The sequence below is a fragment of the Macrotis lagotis genome, chromosome 4, assembly GCF_037893015.1.
Source record: "Macrotis lagotis isolate mMagLag1 chromosome 4, bilby.v1.9.chrom.fasta, whole genome shotgun sequence".
Classification (NCBI taxonomy): domain Eukaryota; kingdom Metazoa; phylum Chordata; class Mammalia; order Peramelemorphia; family Peramelidae; genus Macrotis; species Macrotis lagotis.
The window spans coordinates 12,210,730-12,235,482 of record NC_133661.1 but is presented as its reverse complement, the minus strand read 5'-3'; the positions used below and the strand labels follow the sequence as shown (position 1 = coordinate 12,235,482).

At 38.7% G+C, this 24,753-nt stretch overlaps 1 protein-coding gene across 1 annotated transcript in view; it reads right to left on the bottom strand.

The window, feature by feature from the left end:
• The window catches only part of ATAD1 (ATPase family AAA domain containing 1), a 74,690-nt gene extending 50,504 nt beyond the window's left edge, over positions 1-24,186 (bottom strand). The window contains exons 1-2 of the mRNA XM_074232254.1: positions 24,097-24,186; positions 21,047-21,189 (exon numbers count right to left, since the gene is read on the bottom strand). The gene's annotated coding sequence lies outside the window, so the exon portion shown is untranslated. The remainder of the gene's footprint in view (positions 1-21,046; positions 21,190-24,096) is intronic.
• Positions 24,187-24,753: the final 567 nt, after the last annotated feature.

The following is a 24,753-nucleotide window of genomic DNA, read 5'->3' as shown; positions in this document are numbered from 1 at the left end:
GCTTGTGCTTCCTCATCTTCAGACTGAGTATTTTGATCCTTCTTGGCTCATTTGCAAAATATTTCTCAATGGTCTTCCTCTTGTTTCTTTGCTTGTTCTTTTTTCCAGCCTAAGTCTGTTTTGGGGGTGCTTCCTGAGCTTTTGGGACACTCCCACAAGGGTCTCAGTGTGTGAGGTTCTGTCCTCCCTCCTGGTCTGTGAATGACCATAAGCACCCCCCTCTGCCACGGGGCTGAGGTGGGGGGGGGCCCTGTTGTTCTATGGGGGGGCCTAGACTGGGATCTGGATCTGAATGTGGTCAGAGCCCCAGAGTCCTGTTCCAGGGGCAGAGGACAGAGCTCTGCAGTCTCTCTCTCTTCACTCCCCTCCCTCAGCTCAATGGGCTCATGCCCTGGGGGCTCCTGCTTACCAGCTCAGCCTGCTTGTTTCTGTATCTGGGCGGCAGAAAGACCAAGCTGCTTGCTGTGTGCCTTGAGGGCTGGGCTCCACGTGCTCACTCTGGCCCAAATTAGGTAAATTGTTGAAGAAAATTGTATCCTTTGATGGAAAGAGGTCTGCAACTTTTCAAATTTCTGCTCTATTTTAAACCCATGTTTTGGTTGACAGATGTGGAATTAGGCAATTTTGGGTTTTTGATTGAGTTATATTTTAAAGGTTATATAAGTTAAATAAATGTAAAATGTTCTGTTGAAAGGTTTATTATGGAAATTTGAAATTTTGCTGCAAATTATATATGAAATTAATATCCATTTAAAAATTGTATTTTAAATCTTGGAAAATATGTTTCTCACCATAGAAGACATGAATTTAAAATTGTGTGACTATTTTTGTGAATAGCTTATTAGAATTTGACTAATTTCAATAAATTGTGAAAGTTTTTATAATTTGATTTTTTCAGGAAACTAAAAATATAACTCAAGAGTGCTAAATTATTAATTTAAGACTCCGTTTGATAACATTTAGAAAAAAAATAAGATGAATGGGCAACTGAGTTCATTTCTAACCTCAGTCTAAATGAAATGAAAGTTCTAAAATGTGAATTATTCCTTTTATTTGTTTGGGCTTGGGATTTAATTGTTTAAAAAAACTAATTTAAAATTAATAAGCAACAGTAGATTGTCATCAGTTTAGTATGTCATCACTTTTAAGATTTCAGGACCTACCTCCATGCCAGAGATTAGAAAAGGGTAGCGATTTGACTTCTCTGACAAACTGTGAAAGATAGACTTTCCCTTTAGAAATCAATTAGTATAAATGAAGAAGAGATCAAATACCTAAACAACCCTATCTCAGAAAAAGAAATTCAACAAGCCATTATTGAACTCCCTAAAAAAAAATCTCCAGGGCCTGATGGATTCACAAGTGAATTCTACCAAACATTTAAGGAACAATTGGTTCCAATCCTATATGAACTCTTTGGAAAAATAGGGAAAGATGGAACTCTGCCTAACTCTTTCTATGAAACCAATATGGTACTGATACCTAAACCAGGAAGAGTTAAAACAGAGAAAGAAAATTATAGACCTATTTCCCTGATGAATATAGATGCAAAAATCCTAAATAAAATCTTAGCAAATGCAGGGTTGGTTCAATATTAGGAAAACTGTTAGTATACTTAATTATATCAACAACAAACCTATCAGAAATCATATGATCATATCAGTAGATGCTGAAAAAGCTTTTGACAAAATACAGCATCCATTCTTATTAAAAACACTAGAGAGTGTAGGAATAAATGGACTGTTCCTTAAAATAATTAGCAGTATCTATCTGAAACCATCAACAAGCATTATATTCAATGGGGAGAGGCTAGAGGCATTCCCAATAAGATCAGGGGTGAAACAAGGGTGCCCATTATCACCACTACTATTCAATATTGTATTAGAAATGTTAGCATCAGCAATTAGAGAAGAAAAAGAAATTGAAGGAATTAGAATTGGGAAGGAAGAGACAAAACTCTCACTCTTCGCAGATGACACGATGGTCTACCTAGAGAATCCCAAGAAATCATCTAAAAAACTACTGGAAACAATGAACAATTTTAGCAAAGTTGCAGGTTATAAAATTAACCCTCATAAATCCTCAACTTTTCTATATATGTCTAGCAAGAAACAGCAGGAAGAGCTAGAAAGAGAAATCCCATTCAAAGTAACCTCAGACAGTATAAAATATTTGGGAGTCTATTTGCCAAGACAGACTCAGAATCTTTTTGAAAACAATTATAAAACACTTCTCACACAAATTAAATCAGATTTAAATAACTGGGCAAATATCAATTGCTCGTGGATAGGTAGAGCTAATATAATAAAAATGACAATTCTACCAAAACTAAACTATCTGTTTAGTGCTCTACCAATCAAAATTCCAAAAGATTACTTTAATGAGTTAGAAAAATTGTAAGTAAATTCATATGGAGAAATAAAAAGTCAAGAATTGCCAGGAGCTTAATGAAAAAAAGTGCAAACGAAGGTGGCTTAGCACTACCCGATCAGAAATTATATTATAAAGCATCAGTCATCAAAACTGTTTGGTATTGGCTAAGAAATAGAGTTGGTGGACCAGTGGAATAGACTAGGTGTAAAAGCAGGAGAGGATTATAGTAATCTGCTGTTATAAACCTAAAGAGTCTGGCCATTGGGATAAAGACTCCCTCTTTGATAAAAACTGCTGGGATAATTGGAAGTTAGTATGGAAGAAACTTAGATTAGACCAACACCTCACACCCTTTACCAAGATAAGATCCAAATGGTTACAGGACATAGACATAAAAAACAATACTATAAGCCAATTAGAAGATCAAGGACTAGTCTACCTGTCAGATCTATGGAAAGGAGAACAGTTTATGACTAAGGAAGAGTTGGAGAACATCACCAAAAACCAATTAGATGATTTCGATTACATTAAATTAAAAAGCTTTTGCACAGATAAAACCAATGTAATCAAGATAAAAAGAAATGTAGTAAATTGGGAAACAATCTTTACAACTAATGATTCTGACAAAGGACTCATTTCTAAAATATACAGAGAACTGAGTCATATTTTTAAAACAAAAAGCCATTCCCCAATCGACAAATGGTCAAAGGATATGCAAAGGCAATTTACAGATGAGGAGATCAAAGCAATCCATAGCCATATGAAAAAATGCTCTAAATCATTAATTATTAGAGAAATGCAAATTAAAGCTTCTCTGAGGTACCACCTTACACCTCTCAGATTGGCCAGTATGACCAGGATGGATAATGATCATTGTTGGAAGGGATGTGGGAAATCTGGGATACTTACACTGTTGGTGGAGCTGTGAACTCATCCAACCCTTCTGGAGAGCTATTTGGAACTATGCCCAAAGGGCAACAAAAATGTGCATACCCTTTGACCCAGCAATACCACTACTGGGTCTATACCCTGAAGAGATGAGGAAAAGGGTAAAAACATTACTTGTACAAAAAGATTTATAGCAGCCCTGTTTGTGGTGGCAAAGAATTGGAAGTCCAGTAAATGCCCTTCAATTGGGAAATGGCTTAGCAAACTGTGGTATATGTATGTCATGGAACACTATTGTTCTATTAGAAACCAGGAGGGACAGGATTTCAGGGAAGCCTGGAGAGATTTGCATGAACTGATGCTGAGTGAGATGAGCAGAACCAGAAAAACACTGTACACCCTAACAGCAACATGGGAGTGATGTTCAACCTTGAAGGACTTGCTCATTCCATCAGTGCAACAATCAGGAACAATTTTGGGCTGTCTGCAAAGGAGAGTGCCATCTGTATCCAGATAAGGAGCTGTGGAGTTCGAACAAAGTACAAGGACTATTCCCTTTAATTTAGAAAAAAAAACCCAGATATCTTATTGTCTGATCTTGTTACCTCTGAGAATTCTGTTCTCTTTAAGGATATGATTTCTCTCTCATCACACCCAATTTGGATCAAGGTACAATATGGAAACAAATTAAAGACTGACAGAGTGCTATCTGTTGGGGGGGGTTGGGGGAGGGAAGCAAGATTGGGGGAAATTGTAAAACTCAAATAATATCTTTAATAAAAATAAATTTTAAAAAATAGCAAAAAAAAGAAATAAGTATATTGGGGTGTCTGGGTGGCGCAGTGGATGGAGCACTGGCCCTGGAGTCAGGAGTACCTGAGTTCAGATCAGGCCAGGCCTCAAACACTTAAAGATTACCTAGCTGTGTTGCCTTGGGCAAGCCACTTAACCTCATTTGCCTTGCAAAAAACCTGAAAAAACAAACAAAAAAAAAAGAAATAAGTATATTGAAGCCCATAGGAGTTCAATGAACTGCCCTCACATGGTCTTCCAAATAGAAAGCAATAGAGATGGGATTTGAAACCAGGGCCTCTGACCTCAGAGCCTGTTCTCTTTTCAAAGTTTAAAATTTTTAGATTGGAGGTGGAGGGAGAAGAAGTCTGGAGCTATAATAGCATTGCTGTAAAGAGTTCTGTTCTTCCCAACAATGCAGACATTCCCTCCATGAAAGATTAATTTATTGTCATGGATAGTTGCCTAGAAGGTACCAACACCACTTGCCCTTGGTTGTACAGCCCTCAACCTGGATCTTTATGACTACAAGGTTAGCTCTTCATTCACTGCCTATTTTACACATGACTGTGATTAAAAAAACCACAAGTCAGCTACCTTGTGTCCCAGACTCATCTGCTACTCTCCCTCCAAGCCTGGTTATCCACCGTCACTTGCCAATTCCAACCTCCACACCTTTACCTGAACTGTTCCCTCCACTTTGAAGTGCTATTCTTCCTACTCTTCATCTTAGAATGCAACCTACCTGAGAGTAAGGATTGCTTCATTCTCTGTATTTGTACCCTCAGTACTTACTATAGGGCCCATAATAGTAGACATTTAATAAATATTTACTGATTTCTCTGATAAAAATCCTACCTATCTTTGGAGATCTAGCTCAAATCTTCCCCTTTTCAAAAGGTCTTTCCTTTAATTTTTTAATTGATGCTCTAAGATCCTCTAAGTAAACCATCATGCCATCTGCAAAAAGTTACTCTGTGGGAGAATGGCACAGTGGATGGAGTACTAGCCCTGGAATCAGGAGGATCTGAATTCAAATGAGTCCTCATACACTCGATACTAGCTCTGTGACCTTGGGCAAGTCACTTAACCCTACTGCTTTGCAAAAAAACAAAAAAAGGTTATTTTTTACTTATCCCTTGATTTTCTTTTTCTTATCTTATTGTGACAGTTAACAATCTGCTTTACTCTAATTTTTATTGTAATTCTTCTAGTTACTTCATTATACATAATGCTTGATCTTGGTTTTCAATAGATGCTATATACTATATTAAGGAATAGCTCATTTACTCTTTAATTTTTTTCAACATAAAGAGGTATTGTGTTTTGTCAAAAACTTTTTGCATTATTTATATCAGGTGATTTTTATTGTTAGTATTAATTAGTATTATTAATGTCATATTTTGAATATTTGAACATAGTCTGTTATATTTATAATAATATTAGGACCAACCTTACATTCTGGGTATAAATCCAACATGATCATAGTACATAATATTTTACTGTTCATTATAGCTTTTTTGCTAACATTCAAAAAAAAAAAAGAAATCAATTAGTAAATTGGGTTAAACTAAAAGAAATGGTTCAAGATAAATAGATTAGTAATCTTTTGAAGCTAGCCACACCTTGTTCGCAGCAAAGCAGTTTCATAATTCATTATGTATTATCAGACCAGAGTTGGCTTGATTTAAAAAAAGATTAGCCTTGAAAAAATAAAAGTTAGAGGACTAACTACTATTTGCTAGTTGGCATTAAGAAATTCATAAGATCTCTTCTAATTAGATAACTATATAACTAAATTTATTAAAGTGATCTTGGAAGGTAATCTGGAAAAATATATTTGAGACATTTTAAAGTTTGAAAATGTATAATTGTGATCATGGTATTTTGAGTGTAATGTTCTTAAATGTTCTAAAATTAAGAATTTTGTTTTTTTGTTCGTTTTTTCAAGTCAGTGGGTTGAAGTGACTTGCTCAAGGTCACACAGCTAGGTATAAAATTAAGAAATATTGGTAAAAAATTGTAACCAGTAGGATTATTAGTAAGGACATAAGTGATTAAATTAAATTAAATTAAAATTGAATTTTGTAAGTAATTTAATTAGGCATAAACAAACTCTTGTTCCTTTGTAACCACTTTTTTTTTTTAGAAACTGTGTTTTCTGAGGAACTTTTGGGATTTATGTATGGCACGTAAAAATACTTTACATCAATTTGGGTTTGATAAATTTAAATTTTAAGATTTGTTTTCACTTTAAGGCTGAATAAGAATGATGAGATATTACCCAACTAATTTGAGATAAGTTTTGTATGTGATTTTAATTTTTCAACCTGTAAGTTAGTTCAGTAAATAATCTGATATTAACAGCTATTTTGTCTAATTCATATAATTGATGAATTCTTGGGGATCCTGTATGTTTGAAGTTCTATTGTTAGATTTTGCTATTTTGTTGTAGATTTTTGTTCTGGAGATATAGGCATACACACACACAGACATACACACACACACACACACACACACACACACACACACACACACACACACACACACCTCTATATATGGCAGCTTGGTGGCACAGTTGATAGAGCACTGTCCTTTGAGTCAGGTAGACAGGAGTTATCCTCAGCCATTTGACACTGACTAGCTATGTGACCTTGGGCAAGTCACGTTTTTCATTGCCTAGTATTCTAGCAGGGCCATCTCCAGTCATCCTGTTTCATATCTGGCCATTGGACCAGATGTTCCTGAGGAGAAAGTGAGATTAGTGACAGCAGGGCCCCCCTCACTCAAATTCAGTTCATGTTCTTGTCATGGCATCCCCTCTGATGATTCTTCTTTGAGAACAAAGGGCAAACATCATAAATATATGCATCTATATGTATGCATATATATTAGAGAATAAAGGATAAAACCTACCTCCATATTAATAGAGATTTTTTAGCATAGGTGATAAACACCCTGGTCAGTAGGGAAGAAGACTTCAACTGAAGTTAATTGTTGATAATAATTCTTCTACTCTCACTGTGACTCAAAACTACTTGGAATTCTCTTTTGATCCAAACTAGTATAATGAAGTGAGACTTTGAATGTTTCTGTTGGATTTTCCCAAGGTCTTGTCCACCCTGATTAGTTATGTCCCTCCTTATAACTCTCATTGAGTTTCTATTTTTCAAGGTAGTAAATATGGAAGTTTACTATGTTGATACATTTTTTTTCATTAGATAAAAGTGTTTAAATTTCCATCAGTAGAAAGGATTTTGTTGTTTTTTGATATGAATTTGTAGCCATTTTCAAGGTTTAGATAAGAATTATGTTGTGTTGAATTTATCACAACTACATAATTCAAATTCCTGAAAAAGCCTCATTTTCTTTTTTGAGAATAATATGAACATATTTGAGTAGAAGAAAATAAACTTAATGAAATTATGTATATATATATATATATATATATATATATATACATAATCCATTATAATTTTAAGGTTAAAGTTAAGAAAGTCTCTGTTTCTGTCTGTTCTAAGAAATAAAATTTGAGTATGAAAACTTTGTTTAATGAAATTTCTGTGTCACTTCTTAGAAATCTAATTTTTATGACTATTTTATTTCATTTGGAATTAGAAATATCTGTTGAAATTATTTTAAAGTCATCTAAGATGTTCTTATTGTTTAAAAGGATTCCAAAAGCAATAGTTTGCATTTATGTCTATTTTAAACATGGTTAATCACCGAACACATTTTTCTACAAATTTCATTTTTTTTAAAACTTGGTTTTAGATATAATTTGAAATTATTGGGCTGTTTTTTTACATCCCAAGTTAATTTTATTCTTAAGAACAACCCTTATGTGCAACAACTTAATAGAATAAATTGTGAGGTGTTATTTTGTTTTATTTTTCACCACATAGTATATTCTGATCCTTTAGAACTGAATTCAATCTTGATCAGTCATACAATCTTACCTGAAAATTGACATATAAATAAAAAAAGGAAATTTCCCTTTCTTCTGTCCCTGACCCTTAAGGTAAATTCCTGTAATCATGTCAGATGATCAGTACAAAAATATTAACTTATGCCATTTTTGCTTATGATTATTTAAATTCTACTAGCCAGTTAGGCTAGTGTATAACCTTGGCATCTGTTGTCAGCTACATGTTCCTCTGGGAATTAAGCTCTTTTAACTTTCAAAGTACTAAGGAGGGGGCGGCTAGTTGGCACAGTGGATAGAGCACAGGTCCTGGAGCCAGGAGGACCTGAATTCAAATCCGGGCTCAGACACTTAAGAATTACCTAGCTGTGTGGCCTTGGGCATGCCACTTAACCCCATTGCCTTGCAAAAACCAAAACAAACAAACAAACAAAAAACAATACTAAGGGAATATTTAAGAAAATATGATAAAAGATTTTGTGATATCAGGATATGATTCTTCAATATAGCTATCCCAAGTACTGTTTGAAGGAAAAGAATATTAGTCAAGTAAGTCTTTCCAAAGAACGATGACCTATGGCCTATTTTAAAATGTTTTACTTTTGTTAATTTATTTATTTATTTGTTTGTTTGTTTATTAGATTTTTGCAAGGCAAATAGGGTTAAGTGGCTTGCCCAAGGCCACACAGCTAGGTAATTCTTAAGTGTCTGAGTCCGGATTTGAACCCAGGTACTCCTGACTCCAAGGCCGGTGCTCTATCCACTGTGCCACCTAGCCACCCCACTTTTGTTACTGTATTAAGAGAAATTATTTTCAGCTAAGATTTTTTAAAAATTCCTTTTAAAACATGGACAAAAAAGATAAAACTTATTTATATATCATTCACTAGCTACACACTGTTCTAAATGTCAGATGTGTGTGTTACAAACAAATTGATTAGGACAATTCTAATGATTTAACTTTTGTAGTAGAATCCTTATTATTATGGAAGTTATTTTTGTTAGTGGAATGGCATCCTCCAAATAGGAGAAATAATGATGTCAACTATAAATCAGTTTTTAAAAACTGGTTTAAACTGATTTGGTTCTCAAGTTTTCTATTTTGTAACCTAGACCTCTGGGTGACAACTGGCAAAATTAAACGGTAATTTCCATGTTAAGTTTTGACCTGAAAATTTGAGAGAGGGAGATGTCTCCAAGTAAAGTCTGGTCATTACAGACTCTGGAAACTGAGAAAGACATCAGATGTCTCCAGAAGAGAAAAGAAATGAACCAAAATTTTATTTTACTGTTTAATTTCTCACTCTCGCATTTCTTATTTATATAGGTTTTTTTTTTTAATCAAAGAGGGCTACCCCTTTTAATCTCTGTAGCTTGCCCCTTTAAGTCAGTAAATGGGTCATGTATTCTTTCTGGTCAGAAGGGTTCTTCTGTCTCTGATGGAAAAACCACAGAAACCATCTAAATAATATACTGTTAATGACATAATCATTGAATCCATCAGCTCATGGGCATCACCTATCATGGTGGTGCCTGAGAAGGAATGGAAAGCTATGGTTTTGCACAGATTATTGGATTTTGAATAGAAGATATATGTCACAAGCACAAGATACACTGGACTGTCCACTAAGGCAATGAATCCTTTGAATCCTTTTTCATCTAGACTTGTGTAATGGGCACTACTGATTTTGTATGTCTGAAGAATCAAGGAAACGACTGCTTTTATCTGTTCATCTAGATTTTTACCAGTCTAAGTGTGTGCTCCCAAAGATCTTAGGGGTTCTGGTCTTCTTCTGATTGTTAATGAAGAAAGAAACTGGAGATATGAACTTACTAGAGCTATCTCCATCTGCCCCTCCCCAATTGTGTTTTTGATTTGGCAGTTTTGGATACTCTGACTCATCAGCCCCCATCTCCCATTGATGAGTCCCTTCTGGGGCCTCCATTTTGGGGAGAGGTCTAGGCTGTCCAACCTGCATTCCCTTCCCACCTCCTGGGTTTCTAGTTTTTGGACTTCAACACTATTTCCAATCCCCCTTTTTCTAACATGTCTTCCATTAGAATGTGAGCTCCTTTAGGGAAGGGTTTGTCTTTTTGCTTGTATTTGTATTCCTGGCTGCTTAACCCAGCACTTAATGCAGTAAATATGTTTTGCTTCATCTAGAAGGAAGGATATGTTGGTAAATGTTTAACAATTGGCTCTTTTAAGTTTAATCTGTATTATCAATAATGTTTCATTTTCTTAAGTTTAGCAATCAACAAAATAATACATCTACCTGTTGTTTGTAGTCTTTGCTGATTTCTGAGGTGTAAATGCTCACAATTAATTTTTTACACTTTATTTTCATTTATATGCAAAGCACTTTTCAATATTTATCCATTTGCTAGTTTAGGAGTTCCACATTTTTCTACCACTCTCCTCATGGCAGCAAACAATCTAGTATAAATTATATATGTACAATTGTTTTTTAACATATTTCCATATTAGTCATGTTGTAAAAGAGGAATTGGAACAAAGAAGGGAAAAATATGAGAAAGAAAGAAAAATAAAAGAAAATTTAAACAGTGAACATACTATGCATTGTTCTACATTCAGACTTATAGTTTTTTTCTCTGAATGTACATAGCATTGTCCATAGCAGGTTTCTCAGGATTGACTTTGATCACTGAACTGCTGAGAGGAGCTCCATTGATCATCTCACAGTGTTGCCATCAATGGTACAATGTTCTATTGGTTCTGCTCATTTAACTCAATATCAGTTCATGTAAGACTTTTCATGCTTTGCTAAAGACCAGCCACAAATGTTTTCTTACAGAACAGTAGTCCTCTGTCTCATTCATTAACTTGTTCAGTCATTCCCCAATTGATGGGCATCCCTTTAATTTCCAATTCTTTGCCACTACAAAAAGAGCTGCTACAAATATTTTTATAAATGTGGGTCTTTCCCTCTCTTTTATGATTTCTTTGTGATATAAACCTAGTATTGGTAATGTTAGATCAAAAGATATACAGTATTTTATTGCCCTTTGGATATAGGTCCAGATTGCTCTCCAGAATGACTGGATTAGTTCAAAACTCCACCAACAGAGCATGAATTTATCAATTTTCCTATATCCTCTCTAACACTGATCATTTTCTTTTTTTGTCACTTTAGCCAATCTGAGAGGTGTGAGGTGCTTCAATTTGCATTTCTCTGTTCAATTCACAATGAAAATTAAATAATTGGCTCTAATTATTAAGTCTGGGTGGCTCTAGCACATCCCTGCATAGAAAGCATATATATATATATATGATGTCATCATTATCTTTGGAGGAGTATGAGGACTGATTAATGCGTCCCATTGACTGGAAGAAGTTGGTCTGAAGCAGTCAATTGATAAGTGCCAACTTTACAGAGCTATTAATTATATGATTCATATTGCATCCCAACAAGGATGTATTTGTATTGTCCTTTAAAATCTTAGTGAGCAGTTTCCTGGGATTTTGTGGTTATTATCTCAAGTTTGTTAGGAGCTATGCTGGTATGACTAAATCATCAAATGACTCATATGTGTACAGATGATTGAAGAGGCCCAGAACCAAAAAGACAAGAAAGGTAAAATTCCCTTTTGCAGATGGGAGGACCAAAAAACATGAAAAAGTCTTCAAGGACTTAAATTCTTTACCTGTATTGGCTCAAAGAAGACATCTTTTCTCCTTGCAGATGCCAACCTGGAAGATTTGGGAACTGTATTCTACCAAGAGAGCAATTATCATTAGAGGCTAATTGCATTTGCCAGCAGAAGCTTACCTGCCAGGAGTCTCATTACCCTATCTACAGGCTTGAGTTCTTAACTTTGAAGTGGGTCATTACTGATAGGGTAAAGAATAAAACTCCTAGTAAAACTCAAATGACATTTGTAAGGCTTTCTAAAGTGGCTTATTCCTTTCCTTCCCTAACCCCAAGAATGAACCAATAATAATCCATTGACATCTGTTGCCCAGTATAGTGTTGGATTGTGGCCTGCCAGATGTGGTAAGCTTGGTCAACTATGATTTGAGATGGGTAGCTTGATTAATAGATAGCTGATGGGTAAATCAGCAGGTAGATGGATGAAGTATTTACTAATTACTTACCACATTCCAGGACAGAGGCTACAAAAACAAGATGGCACCTTCTCAAAGAACTTACAGTGTGATGAGAGAAGGCCACACAGAAAGTGAATAGGAAATAGAGAGGGGATATTCTCATAGGGACAAAGTAGCCAGGATTAAGATGGAGCAGACCAAAGTGAACCAGGAGGCAGGTAGGTGGTACAGTGGATAGAGCACCGGCCCTGGAGTCAGAGGGACCTGAGTTCAAATCCAGCCTCATTTCACTTAATAATTGCCTAACTGTGTGACTTTGGGCAAATCACTTAACCCCATTGCCTTGAAAAACCCAAAAAGACAAAGGATGAGAAATGGTGAATGGATCATGAACTTGACCTGTTCACTTACATGAGAGTGTGTTCTCACTAAGTAGGATTGATCACTTATTAGGAGAACCTGCAAATATCAGGTAGCAGAGAGAGAGAGAGAGAGAGAGAGAGAGAGAGAGAGAGAGAGAGAGATAGGAGCAAGAAATAACTTCATAGGGAACATGAATTCTGGCACCAAAGGAAAGAGCCCATCATGGATTCAAGAGAGAATATGCCCTGGAAATTAAGAGGGGTATATCTGTGGAGGAGAGTGGAGCAACTACCAGGAAGAGACACTATCCCTAGTAGGGAGGACATTATAAGAAGAGAAAAGACATTTGGACCCTATAGTTCCCAGATGCATGAGTTGCCTTGGTCACTTATATTCCCTATGTATAGACCTTATTCCTATTGCCTGTTTGTGGTTATTCCTCCTCAGAAATCATTTATTTTTATGGAAGAATGTGCCTGGGACTTAGGAGGTAAATATATTTTATATAGTTTTATAGCTATGATTCTTTTGTCATCTAATTAAATATCTTTGCTCTAAACTGATTATGTTTATAGGCTGACTACTAAAGTTAAGCTCACTAGTGGGAGCTCTTGGGCTCCTATGTTCTAGATGTGCAGCTTACTTCCTCTCCACTTCTGATCTGTTTTCATTTTCATCTTTCCATTACTCTTCCTTTACTACTCCTCCCTACACTCTTGATGGCCATCTATCTGCTTTCCTATTGTGAACCTATTGGTTTTCGTCTCACATTTTTTCTAATAAGCTGAGGAAAATGTTTGGTGAGATCTCAAGAGCCCCAATCCTTTCCTTCTGCTAAGGTTAGGGTCTGGAGCCTCCATCAGTATCTCAATTAATCAAAGAATATTTATTGAGTTCCTTGTCTGTTCATTGCTTTGCACAAGAATGGAAAGACAAAACAAAAAAGGTTCCCTGCTTTCAACAGGAGTTTCAATAATAATAATAATGAATATTTAGTGAGTTGCTGAAGGCCTCTGGATGTGAAACAATCATATACAGCTAGTGGGTTAAAGAGATTGGTCCTCTTGGCTAGTCACTGTGTGCTTCTATAGACATATATGTATTTGGACAAGTCATCCTTAAATGGGCAACTGGATTGTGCCTTAGTACATGGAGCACCAGACCTGGAGTCAGGAAAACTCATCTTCCTGAATTCAAATCTGCCCTCAGATACCTACTGACTATGAGTCTCTGAGAAAGTCACTTGAGTCTGTTTGCCTCAGTTTCCTCATCTGTAAAATAAACTGGAGAAGGAAATGACCCACCACTGGGGTATCTTTGTCAAGAAAGAGCTGAACATGTCTGAAGCTACTTAACAACATCCTTAAATATTTAGATACAAAGTTTGAAATTTTTATAAAAGAGAAAGTTATGATAGAATAGGATCCTCTGTTTCTCTTTTTTTTCAGTTTCTGCTACCAAAAAAAAGGTGCATTAACACTAGCTTTAAAGTAATCATGATAAATAAAATTGTTTGTTTTTGGAAGAAGGCAAATGAATGGAAATCACCCTGGGGAGTTTCTATTATCAGTAGTTTTAAGAACTAGCATTTCTCTTGGGTTTTAAGACTTGTAAGCTGCCTGTGTTTGTGGCCCAAACAAAGCTGCAAGTTTTGGGGAGGAGGGCCCTGGGCTCAGAACCCTGCAGAGTGACTTTCATGCATTGTAGTTGGATGTAAGAGTGAATGCAGATGTGAGCTTTGTCATTTAAATGGTATTAGAGTAAGTTGTCTCATGAAAGCAGATGATCAATGGGACCCAAACAGGCACTGGATGCTTGGTTTCCTAAGATGTTCTGAGTTCCCTTCCTCTGTATTCTGGTGCCTTTTTTTCCCCCCTGTAAATTGGTCAATCCTATACTCTGATTTCTTTGACTGTGACTCTGGAAAATAGGTATCCCTAGGAGTCTTGGCAAAAAAAGGGGGTATCAGAACATAAACTTCGTATTTAGTGAATTGTGAATGAGCGAATTTAAGCAGACTGAGGGCAGGGGGGATAATCTGGAATCAAAATACCTGGACTTTATTCCTGGTTCTACAACAGACTAACTTTGAATTTGGACACATCACTCCATTTGTCTGGGTCTGCTCAGCAAAATGAGAATCTCTAAAGTCCCTACTAGCTTCCAGTCTCCGAAACATAGATGACAGATGGAAACATCGATAGGTAGATAGAGCATTAAATTACTTTTATAAATTTGAGATTTTATTGAAGTTTTTTTGTATTAACATATATTCCTTCTCCAAGAGAACCATTCTATATTACAAATACTATTATTTAAAGACAAAAAAGTAGCTGACAAAAATCAGCCTAACTGATGCTTAAAAAAGCCTGAAGATCTGTGTCTGCACCATTTTGTAATAGATCTCTCCCTGCTTTCCTGTATTCATCCTATACATCCTTTCTTTATAGCACAGTAATATTCTTGTATCTTCATGTACCAGTTTTCTTAGCCATTCCTCAATTAAAGGGCTCCTATTTTGGTGTTTTAGAGCCTTTCTTCCCATTGGCGTCCTTCCTGGGATATAAGTTTAGTAGTGGGATCTCTGCATCAACATGTGTGGCTATTTATAAAGTGCTTTCAGTTTTTTTAATGTTCTCTACAAATACTTCATTTGATCCTCATGACAACCCAGAAATGGAGGCACTTTTAGGAAAGAAACCTGTGATTCGACAAAAGCCACTTGTTCCCAACCACAGAGCCTACACCATCACAAAATACTCATTCATAGCCTCTTTGCCAAAGTCTCTGCTACCTCTCCCTGGCTTTTGTTTCTCTTAGGCTGGTACTCAAGGAACACCTGGAAAAATGTCTGAGTCAAACAGTATCATCTACAGCAAAATAATTAGGGTAGGTTTACCAATTAGCCAGGGCTTAAAAAAAATCTCCCAGAACTGTGGCATGACATCATAGAAATAGAAAACAAAATCCCTGGTTGAAATCTATTCAAATCCTGATACACTCAACCAGATGCAGCTGTTAGGGTCGTACAAGAGGCTGTGATGAAGATTTTGTAAGTGGGTGTCAACATATTCATGATATATTTAAAAAATCATCCTCCAGTGAGGCAGAAATAGCCATTGGACTTCCTTGTGGGTGTTAACACCATTTAACATCCTGGATTACTGTTCTCAGCTTCCTCAGTGGTTCCCCTGTCTCTTGTTTCTCCTCCATTCAGTCGACCCATCCTCCATACAGCTGAAAAAAGTGATATTCCCAAAGCACAGGGTCAATCTTGGCATTCCTCTGCCTAAGAAATGTCAGCACTCTCTATTGCCTTGTAGGTTCAAAAACCTCCATTCGGCATTTATAACCCTTCTGAATCTGGATCCAACCCACCTTTCAAGGCTACACCCACCTTACTACTCTGTATGCTCTTAATTCAGCCAACCTGACCTCTTTGCTGTAATACACCATCCCATTTCCCACCTCCACACCTTTGCACAGACTTTCTCTCATACCTCATTTTCTCTGCCTCTCAGAATTCCTCTATTTCCTCAAGATTTACCTCATGACACCTTCCTGGATAACCACCCTAATCCCTCTAGTTGTTTCTTCCCTCTTTTGTTCATTTTATCTTCCATTTATTTGCCTGACAGTACTGTCCTAGGTGCTTGCAAGACCTGAGTTCAAGTCCCACTCCGACACATAACAGACTACAGGACCCTGAGCAAATCCCTCATTCTTTCAAAACCAGAGGCAACTTTTTTCCCCCGAGGCAACTTTCTAAGACTAAGATACAGAGAAGGTGCTGACCCACTTCATGAGGAGATTGCCCACTCGAAAATCCTTTTTTATCAAAGAAATGGCCCAGTTTCCCCTCCCTATTATCTCCATACAGGTTAATAAATTCTTGTCGAGTGAATAACAGTTTCCACAGACTGTTGGTAAGAGCAGGAAATGCCCATACCTCTTCAGACTTATTAGTTTCATGCAGAATTCATTTAGACATTAATATACTTAATAGAAGTGCTATACCAAGAATTCACCAGAGGTGCCCATCACAATGTGTGTTCAGTTCCTTTGTCTGTGGCTTCACCAGGAGATGGTGTCCATTGCATATAGTCTCTATGCTTATGGTTGTTTTCTTATATCTGGGTGATGCTTATGGAACCTAACACAGGAGTAATAAAGGGTGTTTGATATGCACCTACAGATTGTAGTTGTGCAATGTATATAATTTGCAGGGACTAATAGTTTTCTTCTGGGAGGGGAGCAGGAACCAGAATGAAGTCAGTAAAGAGCACCAGTTGGTTCCTTGTCCTTTCCATCCCTGCTAGGTACCTTCCTGGGACTCATTAAAGTTCCAGGTTGCTTTGCATAGTGCTGGCACCATCTTGTAGGAATGTGATGGAAATGGAAAATAACGTATTCACCTCAACTCTCTAGAAGACTGATAGAGGCAGCTCTCACCATCTCCCTAGAACAGTGTGAACCCTTACTACTTGGTAATCCAGAAAGGTGACAAATGAGCCCTTACTCTATTGTTTCTTTAGCTGCTCAACTAAACTTAGGAAAGTGATGGAAAAAATGTTAGTAGTGCATTTTATACTTAAAAGTGAGTTGAATCCTTTTTTTTTTTTGAGAACTGTATGTTAAATGGTCTATTGCATACCCTTGCCCCAACTGCAAAGAAATTTAGAAAAATGTCAAGTGATGATAGGGGAATGGGTAATGACTTTCAGAAGAAAACAAAGAATCCTTGGCCTGAAGAGCTCAGCCTGGACATGACTTGGGTGAGAGGGGTTAACTCAGAAAAGAAGTTCTGTTCATATCTTGACCTGGGAACCTTTCAATAGAGTAATACTCACACAACCCTAATGGATGGCAGCAGACCAGCTTCCCTGATTCCTTTTCAAATAGAAGTGATTTCTTCCTCATCTGACTGCAGAGTACTTTGCACTCAGGCATTTATTATATTGGCATCAATCTATGGGCGTACCTTATCACTTCTTTCGAACTGCCATATCTAAGCCCTTTACTTTTCCTGCTAAACCTGCCCCTCCTTCTGCCTTCCCTGCTCTGTCTGTGGCATTTGCATTTACCTGGTCTCCAATGAATGTACCATTGGCACCATTTTTTGATCTCTCCCTTTGCTTTACCTCAAATCTGCTCCAGTGCTGAACCTGGGCCCTCAAGGCTGTTTTCTCCCCTCTCACCAACCCAATGCAACTCTAATTTCCACCTACCTGAATTATTGCAAGAACTTCCTTATAGGACTTCCTACCTATAATTAATCAAGAAAGGCAATGTGGCCTATTGGGTATAACAGTGGACCTGGGTGTCAAGAGGCTTACTTTGTGATCCTCAGTGTGCCTCTAGAAAAAGGGAAGAGAGATAAACTTAGTTGTTTCTAAGATGCTTTCCAGCCCTAAGTCTGTGATCCTATGATGTATGAACAAGCATTTATTGAACATCTACTGTATGACAATGGTAAACATTGGGAGACAAAGACAAAGTTCAAACAGTCCCTGCACTCAAGGAGTTTCCATTCCAATGGGTGGCACATCTACATAAATCAGGATATTCAAGATATATATAGAGTACATACAAGATGACCTTAGATCTACTGAGAATACTAGAAAAGATAACCTTGAACCTTCCCAAGGGAATAGGGGCTATCCAGAATTGGGAATCTAGACTTTGAGGAAAAAAGACTGGACTCTGAGCCATCCTAAGACTGCTGCTGCTGCCCCAGGGACCTTTGAGATTCACATTCCTGAACATCTCACTCTTCATCCCCCCCCCCCCCCCCACACACACATACATTTTCTTTTCTTTTTTGCAAGGCAAAATGACTTGCCCAGGTCACACAGCTAAGTATCAAGTGTCTAAAGCCAAATTTGGCCTCCTGACTCCAGGGCCAATCTCTGTCCACTGTAGCACCTAGCTGTCCCAAACCCCACATTTTCAAGGGCTCCACGTTGCCTACTGAGTGAAATTTGAACTTCTTTTCTAGGTACACAGTAGGTACTTATAAATGTTTGTTCTATCCCAGTGAATTGGCATTCAAGGTACTCAATAATCTTAGACCATCCTACCCTTCCAGTCTTATATCCCTCTCTAAGTCATTAACTCACTTGAGGTTTGATTACAGACCATTCTGCTTCCCTCTTGCCATGTTGTTACTCAGCTGTAAAAGTTCAACTTAGAAGCTTCTTCTCCTTGAAGCCTCCTGTGATTCCCTCAGTCAGTATATTGGACTTGCCCTAATCTCATTCATGTTCACTGATTTCTCTCCCACCTCTAAGACCTTTGCTCACACTATTGAATTTGGTATTCAGTCTGTTCTTTAGGAAAAACTTTCCCGAACTGCTCTCCTTTTCAGCATATAAAAGTTTTTGTCTTCCTATCACTGGCACCAACACAGTATCTGACCCTGTTGTGCTTAAAAAATCCTTGGTTATAGGCTGATTCAAGCCCCAGAGTTAGGATTACAGGCAGGTCCTGATGATCTTCTGAAGCAGTCATGTCTATTCCAATTTGCCCTATTTGAAGCAATTCATTCTGGCCTGATGGAAATATATAGTATAAATTAGACAGCTAAGACCACTTCACAGGGGTTTTTTTTCAGACATTCATCAGACTCTGGAACTATAAGCTGGTCAGTCTGGGGAGGGGGGGGGCAGGGGATAGTTATTAAGTGTCTGCATCTAATGGCAAAATCCCCAGAAGGGTCAGAACTGATCAGGGCCAGATCAAGACTCCTCTCCAAGTTCATTGACACCTTTGGCCCTTGCTTCTTGATTGCAATTGTCACCTAATGTTTGACTCTTTAGTTCCTGAGTTGGGATCCTGTCCCTGGAAAGACTATGAGGACCTGAAGAGCAGCAACCTTCTCCTTTCTCAGAGCCTAATTTGTTGTTATTATTTCTTCTCCCCAACATCTTGCAAAATCCATGTCCTTTAGTCTTTTTTAAAAAATTTATTTAAGGCAATGGGGTTAAGCAACTTGCTCAAGTTCACACAACTAGGTAATTATTAAGTGTCCGAGGTCACATTTGAACTCAGGTCCTCCTGACTCTAGAGTTGGTGCTCCATCCACTGCACCACCTAGCTGTCTCTGTCCTTTAGTCTTGAAGAAGACCATGTCATGAGGGAGGTGACACCATGACAAGCACATGAACTGGATTTAAGTGAGAAGGGGACTGTGCCAAGTCCCCAGCCTCACTTTTGCAGTGAGATATCTTGGAGGATCTTTTGGAAAAGATCTGTCCCAAATGGGTGAAAGAGTTGTATAATCCAGTGTAGGCAATAGATCTGGAAAACTGGTGTGAGGTTTTTAGCCATAGCACAGCTCATCACTGACTCAGAACATGACACAGGTATATATAACTGGGGAAAAATAAAATATTTTAAAAATAATTATGACTTGGAAAGTTGTTTGACAAGAGGGTCTTGGGGTCAGGATTTTGTTCTTGTGAGAAACTTCCTTGGAAGAAAGAAAAATCATGCAAAATAATTGAATAATAATATTATGTTTATAATATCTTGAGTTTCAAAAAGAACTTTGCACGTCACATCCCTGTGGTGTTCCCTAGTCCTAATTCTGGGGTAGGTTATATAGGGTTGATTATTGTCATTTGATAGATGAGGAAAATTGAGGCATGAAACTGTGGTGAATTGTCAGTGGTATCAGAAATGGAATTCAAACCCAGGACCACTGAGTCACCCTATCTAGGAGAACCACAAGGTGTACTCTCCTCCATGAGTCTCACCTGTTTGTCCTTTGCTTGGCTAATGTACTAGTATAACCATGTTAAGGCCCCACTCGAATGGGGGCTCTGGTGGGTCCTTATCAGTCCCAGAATCAAGCATAAAATTCTCCAGCATTGAAAGCTCTTCCAAACTTAGCCCTCTTCTACCTTTCTGTTGTTCTCTCTTTCCTCCCCACCAACCACTCTGTGATCCAGTGACACTAGCCTCTGGCTGTCGGTTGTGCAAGACCTTCACCTCCTGTCTCCACCAGCTTTAATTGACTATCCCCCAGTCTTAGAATGCTCTTCCTCCTCAGCTCTGCCTTCTGGCTTCCCCAGCTTCCTTCAAGACCTAGTCAAAATTCTATCTTTGGCCAGAAGCCCTTCCTAGCTAGTCCTTTTTCATGTTGGTGCCTTTCCCCTGAGATTATATCCAATTTCTCCTGTCTGCATCATCTTTGTATAGTCTTTTGCACGTTGCTGTGGCCTCTTTGTATCCCAGGGCTTAGCACAGTAAGAACATGCTTAATAAATGTTTATTGATTGACTAATAGCATAAATACAATTGTAAATGAGAATAAAAAGGGTAAAAAAATCCCAGAGGTTGAGATGATGATGGTGATGATGAACATGTATATTTTGCTTTAAAGTAGACAGATCCATGCAGGGTTGGAAGAAGTCTAAGAAGCAAATAGAGATCTCCCTGGCTGGTATTAATTCAAACAACCATGTAGAAGCTAGAGGTGAACCTAGTATATATGACTGAGGGGCTAGTAGCATGTGACAACCAAAAACATTCTGATTGGCCAGGAAATTGGAAGAACTGACCCTTCTCTCTTTTCCTTTATGGTTACAGGGGACAGGACTTCGAAGTGGCCTGGAGAGTTAGGTATCTCCTACCTGGTCACAGAGTCTGTGATCCACCTCTGTTTCTTTGTGTTTATGGTTTCCTGATCTTAGTATTCCCAGATAGAAGTGTCCCATTGAACTCGTGAGTCTGAGAGGTCCAGAGATCCTATCTGAGGTCCCATCGGCGGTCAGAGCTGAAAAGTAAGAGGAGCCAAAAGTGGACAAAAGGTGGCCATTGCAATCGAGTGGCAAGTAGGGGAGCTTTCTTGAGGACTCCATGAAGGGAGATAATGATCCTGGGTCAGACAAGGGAAGTACCTCCTTGTTATGGGTGGTCTCCACATTCATGTCTTATTGCCATTCTACTCTAGGTTTGAACCCACTCTCCACAGGGACCATGCTTGTACCCAGGGACAGTTTGAGAGGGATATTTTGTACCAATCATTCATATTATACTTGTTGAGTACATACTTTTGTTAAAGACAGTTGCTAATGGGGAACACACTAGTGGGGGCTCATTAACAGCAAGGACCCCCCCCCACCATAGGATCCTGAGAGTAGTCGCAATTTTCCAAAACAAATTGCTTTGGAGATCTAACCTATGAGTTCAAGTATAGGCTGACAGAGTTGTCCTCCAAAAGTGGAAACACTAGACAAAAACTATATATACAGATTGTCTCATCAGACTCTTACAAGGCCTGCAGTTTGAGGCAGGGTAGCAGTGCTGAAACCAAAGTCACTTGGCCTGATACTTATTAGGCAAATCACTTAACTTCTCTGGGTGTAATTTTCTTCCCTGTCTTCAGAAGGGATTGAAATATATGTTCCCTGAAGTTCCTGTCCATCAAAGAACTAGTATTACATGAATAACCCTATGCCACCAATCACTTTCAAAAGCAATCTTCTAGAAATCATTTTAATGTTATTCATTTTTAATTATCATCTAAGAATAGAAACATATCAAAAGAGGATAGAGGACCAGTTTTGGAATCAGGAAAACCTGAGTTCAGGTCTTAACGTATAATAGCTGTGTGACCATGGACAAGTAACTTAGCCGTTCAGTGCTAGACAACTGTCAGAGATTACACACATGAATTGCCACCATGCATCTGTGTGAGAAGTTTTTATGCATATTGATGAAGTCACTGACCTGGACCAAAAGTCATTTATCTAGGAAAGCAAAGGTGCTGCCGTTGGAATGGAACTAGAATAGAATTGAGGGCACAGGACTCTAGAATGAAAGTCGGTAGCTAGAGGTTGCCCATAATTTCTTAGGGCCCTTCATGGCTCTCCCTAGATGGGTCTCCTTTCTTTTTTCCTCCCCCAATCTTCCTCTTCCCCATTTGATTTGTCTTCTTGTCTTTATGTTTTCTCAGGACAGAGTGCCAATGACCCTTGCACTTTGGTCAGTTTGGGAGCCAGAACTAGAGAGCTCGGTGACACTCTTGCCCCCATCTTTTTCTTCTCCCCTCCTTCTCTCCTCTATTCTCTTCAATCCTCTCTCTTTTCCTTCTCTCTTCAAATCAATCCAACAAGCATGAAGTGCCTGCAGTGCGCCAGACACTGCTAGGAATACAAAGAAAAATGACAGTCCCTGCCCTCAAGGAGATTCTGGTCTCCTTAGGGGCCATGCTTTAGGTTGACTGGAGGTCCTTGGGGCTCCTTCAACCCACTGTTGGTAGGCAAGGATGAAGGAGCTGCTGCCCTAGTCTGATTTCTCCCTCATTAATAGAGGATAGATGAACCTCCAGATGGCTCTAATAAATGATGAAATCTATTCCCAGTTGGAGTTTAGGCACTTTTATTTTTTGTTTTTACAAGGTAATAGGGGGTCAAGTGACTTACCCAAGGTCACACAGCTAGGGAATTACTGTCTAAAGCCAGATTTGAACTCAAGTCCTCCTGACTCCATGGCTGGTGCTCTAGACACTCTACCACCTATTTGCCCCTTGATTTTGGCCCTTTTAGAAGAACTTCAGGAGGAACACACTGCTAACCAACTGTGACAGATCTCGGTTTCAATTCAAAGGACTGATGGGAAATAGAAGCTCCCCTTCCCAGCCCCTCAATCCACACTTCTCAGACATGTGGGGGGGTTCATTTGTTTACCTTAACTGTGGGGGGCTTCTTGGCAGGAGAGGGGAAGATGGTTTGTTTGGAAATGAAAAAGGGGCCAAAAATCATAAAATATTTATTTTAAAAATTGTGTGATCAGTTGCACTAGATTTCTAAGACTGTGAGACCTATTATCCTATTAGATGAGAAACTCCATGTGGCCAGAGACTACATTTTATCTCTATTGTCTCCCACCCCTTGCTTCCCTCACTCCATGCTGGATCCATTGTTATTAATGTTGGTTGAAAATTGAATGAGAACAATTTAGCTTGAAAGAGATATTTTATCTTTAAAAATATTCCCCAAAGATCCCCTGCTGATTGGTTTGGGGAGGAAGTAGGGTACTTTTGGTTTCTAGAACTTTGAAAAAAACCACCACTGTGGCTAAGACAAAATACCTCATGAGCCATGTGATGTGGGGAAGCCTGTAAGAAAAGGATCCTTTCTCTGTTGGACAGCTACTTGCTTTGAATTAACCAAGGGCAAAGGCCTCTTCAAGAGACCTCCAGGGTCTAGAATGTCAACCTTGTGGTTGAATTAAGCTAAGTAAAGGCCAATTAAGAAGAAAAAATAGGGGGTTAGAGGGAGATGTCTCCAGATGTCACCTCATGGGGAAGCCTAAAAAGATTCAGAGTAGTCCGTTCCAGGGATTCTGCAGAGGTTGCATCATGCCTTGAACTAGGATACTCCAGGGTCTCATTGTGGGAGGTGTGGAGAAGAACCAGTCCTGGTTTGGACGGAGGCCTACTGGGGGGTCAGGGCAGTCACCATGAACTTAAGAGTCTGATTAGGAGAATTAATTTTGAGCTGGAAGGACCCTGAGTTCAATCCTCTCATCTTATTGGTGGGTCAACTAGGCCCATAGTCATGCAGAAGTAAATCATCACCAGAATTCAAACTCAAGACCTCCGACTCCAAATCCCACCCTCTTTTCTGTCCTATCTGACCTTAGAGAGGAGGAGGGGGTGATGGAAGGATCTCGGTACCTTTGCCCACTTGGAGGGGGATGGTTCTTGGGTAGTCTCTATTTTGCTCTCTGATGACATTTGCTAGCACCGGCATCTTTCCAATTTAGGGTCAACATGTTAGGGAACTATCTTATCCAGAGGGGAAGTGACATCACCTAAGCCTGGCTCCCCCCTGCTGCAGAGATCTCTGGGGGTGGGAAGAAAGAGGGCTGTGATCCCAGGCCCATGTCACAATATCAAGCATTGACTCAAGAGAAGTCTAGGTCCAGGCTGATGTCACTGGGCACTCTGGCCAGCCTCCCTGGAGTGGCCGTGGGAACGCTTCTGGCTTGGAAGGTGGTGTGTTCCATGAAGGGACTCCAGTCATGAGAAAGAAGAGCATTCAGCCACTTCTCCAGCCCTGGGAGGGGTTCTCAAAGGAGGAAGGTGCCCTGGGAATCCCCAACCAAGAGGGGTTTGAGTATATGCCCTCGAGCCTTGACTCTCTCAGCCCTGCATCCCCACCCCACAGCCAATCATTCATCAGTCCTGATCTCTGTTCTCCATTTCTCTTAGTCTAGACAGGCCACCACCTTAGATCACCATCCCTCACTGGAGCCTTCTTACTAGACCCTTCTCACAGAGTCTACTTGGAGCTCATCTGTCCTTCACCCCTCTAGAAGCTTCAGGGGCTCC